The sequence below is a fragment of the Dendroctonus ponderosae genome, unplaced genomic scaffold (assembly GCF_020466585.1).
Source record: "Dendroctonus ponderosae isolate FM_Combo_2020 unplaced genomic scaffold, Dpon_F_20191213v2 Dpon_F_20191213_8, whole genome shotgun sequence".
In the NCBI taxonomy this organism is placed as follows: Eukaryota; Metazoa; Arthropoda; class Insecta; order Coleoptera; family Curculionidae; genus Dendroctonus; species Dendroctonus ponderosae.
The window spans coordinates 4,759,554-4,765,553 of record NW_026019016.1 but is presented as its reverse complement, the minus strand read 5'-3'; the positions used below and the strand labels follow the sequence as shown (position 1 = coordinate 4,765,553).

General features: G+C 36.9%; 1 protein-coding gene across 6 annotated transcripts in view; it reads left to right on the top strand.

Annotated features, from left to right (window-relative positions):
• Positions 1 to 6,000, top strand: part of LOC109538086 (nuclear hormone receptor FTZ-F1) — a 108,466-nt gene that overhangs the window by 53,415 nt on the left and 49,051 nt on the right. For 4 of the 6 annotated variants that reach the window (XM_048668895.1, XM_048668896.1, XM_048668893.1 and 1 more), the window contains one exon: positions 3,955 to 4,000. The exons of the other annotated variants lie outside the window; for them this stretch is intronic. The gene's annotated coding sequence lies outside the window, so the exon portion shown is untranslated. The remainder of the gene's footprint in view (positions 1 to 3,954; positions 4,001 to 6,000) is intronic. 6 annotated transcript variants of the gene reach the window in all.

The window sequence follows — 6,000 nt, the reverse complement described above, 5'->3', positions numbered from 1 at the left end:
TTCTGTCTTTTTTAAAGACAAAAATTTTTGAGGCGAAATACCCAAAAAGAAGTTTGTAAAAAAATGAATCCGCCTCAACAATATAGAACTTATTTGCAAAATACTGGCTAACGATTTAGTGAAAAAAGGTAGACGAGCTACAGGAAAAAGTACCAATAAAAAGCTCATGTGTGGGTTAAACCATGGATACGTGGTCGGCTTAATTTGAGTGCTCTTCGACACTTCTAGGTAAACTCTTAGTAGAAGATGCTGCAAGCTATATTCATCCAAAGCCACACAAATCAACCAGATTTATAGCTTCTACTTCCAGCAAGCCAAAAATTCAACTGGATTATATTATATTTTTCGACCACCGATATGTTTTCACATACGTTTCCGCATACAATGCTTACATGCAGTAAAAAACACTTTTAAATCACGTAGTCGCAACATTAGAAGATATTTATTTCTACCGTATAATTAATTAGAAGAATTATATTAACAATAATAAGGATTACACTTTCTTATAGGCTTCAGCTTATAGCTTCAGGGCGGAAACCGGTCATCGCTTTTAGTCCACGTCTTCTTGTGTGTGTAGTGAAAAACTTTTTTTATTGCTCACAGTGTGTGCAAGACAATACAAAAACTAGTCACAGAGACAACTAACAATCTGTTTACAAGTGAAAAGCTGTGTCCGGTGAAACTGTAAAGGCAGTTGGCAGTTTCCCGTTGAAAACAAATACCTATTAGCACGTTCATCAAAGAGCCGAAAAGCACATTCAATTTTTTGTTATTCTTCAAGAGGGGCATTGTGGAAGTAGTGTCAGGTACGAAAAATAGATAACAGAAAGAACCTTCCGAGTCATTGAGTCACTAATTCTGACAGATTTCGAAGCCCTACGTTTCCGTCTATTGTATCTGTGAGTAATCCTTCTCTAAACCGTATTGTCGATCGGCAGAACGGCATTATTCTTACGCAACTTTAATTGTGTGTCTTGATTGATGGCTATTTTGACCGAAGTGAGATGTAGGTTGCATTCACCTGTTTTCATACAAATGGACGTAAAATGTACAGCTCCCTGGAGTTTCTCGAATTCGACTCGCTGGATCCTTGTGATAGTTTATTGGAGTACCGTTGTGAAAATTTATTGAACGTCTTTCTACAAACGACCTGTTTTCAGGCCATTCCGTTTCGAAGTGTAGCTAAATTTTAAAGTTTTTTTTTTGAACATCAATACATTTGAGATGTGTTTTGGGTTGCCAATTGATTTGTGTGCTGCTTTTCAAAAATGAATAGAATGGTTTTTGTTAGCAAAAACCGACAAGCTCCAGATACACCTATTATTATTCCTACTTAAAACAATGAAAAGGATACATAAAGGAATAGATGATAGATACAGAGGGATTACTGTAAAAATACGCATTTACAGAACGTCAAATATGTATCTTATCTTAATCGATAGATGTTTATTTGAAGCTTTGTTTAAAAAGTCCTCTATGTTCTCCCTGGAAAATACGTTGAATTTATTGGACCTAAAGCCCACATTTTGTCGTTTCAGGAAGGGTAACAATTTTGCATGTTTGAAAACAACAATTTTTTTTTCAATTTGTAGCATCGTTCTTATCATACGGTACATGGCCAACAAAGTAGGCGGCTTCTTCTGTTTCGTTTCGTTTGTTCTTCAAAATATGCTAACACTGCATTTTCGGAGCTGAAATATGTCTCAATGGCTTTTAGATAACGAAGTTTACTTTTTTCTGGTACCGACCCATGTACAGGGTTATTGATTCGACTTTGACCACCCCGCTTTAACATCTAATTTGAAAATTAGAGAAAAATGTTTAATATAAAAGTTATAGATATAAAGGCCTAGTTTATTTTAAGATAGTAATCATTGATACAGGGTGTCTCAAATTCAAGTGACAGCCCTTTCCTGTTCTTGGAAGTCTTATATGATATGTACTAGATGTCATCTCTGCGAATTTGGGTGATTTGGGGCTCTTGAGGTGCAGCTATCTCGAATATTCTATTTTTTGCCTCATTCGATAGCATGATGCCTCTGGATGTATTCCAGTTTCATCCACAATCGGTGTTTTTGGTATTGAAGTTCCCGCCATGTATTGTTGGTCTGTCATCTCTTTAAAAGCGGTTCCATCAAAATCAAAGGTCCAGGAGGTGTTAATTTTATTACCAAACACATCATTATCGATCTTGGGATTTCCGGACAGATACAATATATTTAGGTGTGTGTCGCCTTAGCTAATGGCCCTCCTACGTTGAATGTAATACAAAAGACTCTCGTTTTCGGAAATTATTTCGCGCATCTCCGCCCCCCTTTGTGCTTGTTGGCACACAGTTTCAGTTAGGTATATCATTCCCATTCAACTGTTCGACTTTAATGTTTCGTGTCTTCACATCCCAAAAGATAAAGAGTCTTCTGTTCTCTTTCGAATGGCGCTGATATATGACTCGATATTTCAAAGATGAATGTAAGCAGCACCATGCTTACATGCATCGGTGCTTTGTATGTTTCAAAATTCATTCATTTATTCTAAATAATGCCATTCCCTATTTTACCTTAGTTGCTTTGATTGTTGAGATATTGTTGACTTGAAGTGAATATAATCAACTGGAATTGTGACGGATTGATTTAAGCCCCCGCTTATCGTTTAGTATGAAGATTGTTGAATTTTTCATTGCTTTTCGGAGATTTGATTTTATTAGAATTTTTTTCGAAGAAATTCCAGATCGTCTAGTTTATTCGCTTGTTTTCAAAAATTAATTTATTAAAAAGCGCTATAATTGTATTATGAGTGGTTTCCGCATTATTAATAAGTAACATTGTTTTTATTGAAACTTTATCACCCTGTAGATCGGAAACTAAGCGTTTTCGGGACACGGTATTTTAACGAAATATATCCGAAATTACTTGCACTATCGCCCCCTGTGAGAAATGCATCTACTTTCCAAACACCTTGTATATCAAGAAAAGTAGTAAATACAAGCATTGAGATAAAATAAATATGAATAATTAGCAACAGTAAAGAAAAATACATCCGTGAATCAAAATTAAGTTAATAATTAATGTTGTCTATATTTTAAAATCAACCTTTGCAATATTATTATTAAACATTTCATTGTATCTACATTTTTTGAAGACGATCATTAGTCACTTGTCCAGTTTTTGAAAATTATCGTTCAGAGGGAACTGAAGTTGCAGGAATGGGTGAATATTTTTTATATAAGGTAATCAACTTCTCATGGTTTATCCAAAAGTCCAGAGGATTTTGTACGAATCCACACCAAGATAAAAATTTATATTTTTAAAAGGGTACGAAAAATTGTGAGCTTGATTTTAAAGATATCGAGCTGAAACAAGCCTACTTGACCCTCAACGCAGAATTAAGCGGTTCATTTCCTGAGTTCTCTCTTGGTAGAAAATGTATGGGAAGAACTCCGATTAGAGCTTCGGTTAGAGCTTCGATTTGTGCCTGAAGCTTTAAAAAAGATGATATTTTCGAACAGGTTAGGAAACCTTTCTCTACGACACTTTCAGAAACCTTGCCACAACTGCACGAAAAGTCCTTGGAAGAAAAATCAAAAGTAATGAATTTTAGCACACGTTTGAAGCTGATAGTCTTAAGTCATGCTTTTAGCGTGTCGAAAAACCTTCAAATGGTTAATTTCCCAAAATGTAAGCAATCATTAAAGAACTTTAAAAATGCACACAATGGCGATTACGTACGAAGAATGAACAAAACATATTTATTATTTGTTTTTTGTTCTTAAATATTTTTCGAGGTTAAAATTGATGAGAGTCAAGGTTCTCAAAGTTTAATGACATTTTTTGCCGACTTTAATGGGCTTTAATCAATTTTTTTTCGTTCCCAAAACTTTGAAAAGATCAAAATCGAATACCAATATATATTTTTTCTTGAACTGTATGATATTAATAACGATCTCTTTTGTTTCAGGTACCGTAAATCCGAACCCATCAAAGCTTAACTAATAAACATAATGGTAAGTTATAAGATTTGCAATCAAAATCCAGCACCCTTTCTTTACAATGGGCGTCTATTTTGCTGTGTCTTAGGTCCAACCTAACGTATACTTCGCATAAGCCATGTAATGAACAGACAATACATAATTTATGATGTTTGGCGTCTGTTTGTTTCTTTGAAGCTTTATGGAAAATTAAATACTGATGACTTGACTAAGACACTTTTTACCAATGAACCTTCATGAAAGCTACTAGAGTTGAGCACCTATTTGAGTATGCACCATTCATTAGCCGTATTCTGATACGCCGTGTATCGGTACCCTGTTTGCGTATTTTTAAAATAGTTTTCTGGGAATGGGGACGCTTAGTGTTTCTGTTTTGTTCATTTTTTCGAATTGAAATTGTTTATTATGTATTGTGCTAATACGACGGGGGATGGTGATTTGTTACCATCTTCCAATACGGACCAGACGGAAATCAGCTACTGGAACTCATTGTGAACTGTATCAAAATATCTAGACATATTCTTCTTTTTTAGCCCGTTTGCGCTCAGTATTAGGTTCCCTTAACGTTCTCCATCTATTCCTATCCGGTGCAATTCTTATCCGTGGTAGTCTCTTCATACCATCGAGTTATTGGTCGACCTCTATTTCTTTTTCCTGTCCATGGTCTCCACTTGATCATCATAGCGTTCCATCTATTGTTCTTGATGCGAGCTATGTGTCCCATTTCAACTGTGTTATTGTTGTTATGTCAGTTACTTTAGTTCGCTGCCTGATACATACATTAGGTTGATTTTAAGTCCTATTTTCTTTGATGTTTGCTCTAGTTGTGCTATCATATTATTTTGGTCTTCCTCCTGACGTCAATGATTTAGTCTTTCGCCATTGATATTTATTTCTTTACCCGACCAGTCCATCCTTTTAAAAACGCCTTCGAGTGCCAAAGTAAATAGTTTAGGCGATATTGTGTCTCCCTGTCTCGATCGGGAAGCTGTTAGTACATTCGTACATTTTAATGGTTGCTCTAACATGGTGGAGAGACATATTCATAGATATCATATATCCAGAGAGTTAGTAGTAAAATATATGGACGGCAACAAGGTATCTGCTTTCAACCTCAAAGTGTCCACCCACTGATCGTGCCAAATCTCCATTCGCCTTGGTCATGGCTGGTCGGAGTCGTGTGAAACCAAAGCAAACCAAACCAGCAGCAACAGCCGCTCTTCTTCCACTTACAGTAACGTGGCGCCTGGGCAGATTCGCTTTTATCCAGTAACCTACTTTCCGGGTCTTTCTTCTTTCTCTTTCGCTAATCGAGTTACATAAAATATGTTTTATAATGGGTAGTGAAATTGGATTGTATTGTGGCTAGACTCGATGCGTGGAGCCGCCCACCAGACGATTCGCTTTCTTTTCGAACGAAAGTGAAAATTTGTAAATAAATAATTGTGTATGTGGTTTGCGTGACTAATGCATGGCAATCGATTGCTCGACTGTTGCAGAGCGTTATATCACCTTGAATCATCCGAATCTTGATGATAGCATTACTGGGGTTATGGTTGCATTTTTTGCCGTTGGCTCCGATTCTCATGTAAACGTGTGGTAACTTATTTGACTTTTGCTTGAATGTTTGCATCTTCTGTATCTAGAATATGTTCCAAGATACTCTCCTTCGAGTAGCTCTTGGTCGGATTGGATCTATTGGGGATTTTTGCCACCTTTTGATATTTATTGCCGTCGTATGCGGCAACACGGTATTTCGCGCCAGTTATTTTGTCGGTCACCGAGTGAGGGGGATTAATGGGAATGGTATCAGCAGGCCGCAAAGCAGCCCAGAACCCAGCATTGGCTGGTTACGTGGTTACGCAACCAGCCGACCAGCACGCACGTTGTTCTTCGCCAACCAGTTTCATGACATCATTGCTTCTGCACCCGCGCTGGCATTTTGTCTTCATAGTAATGAATTAAAAATCCGGTTAGGATTCTTGTGAAGTCTGTTGCGGCTGTGGGCGCACAGG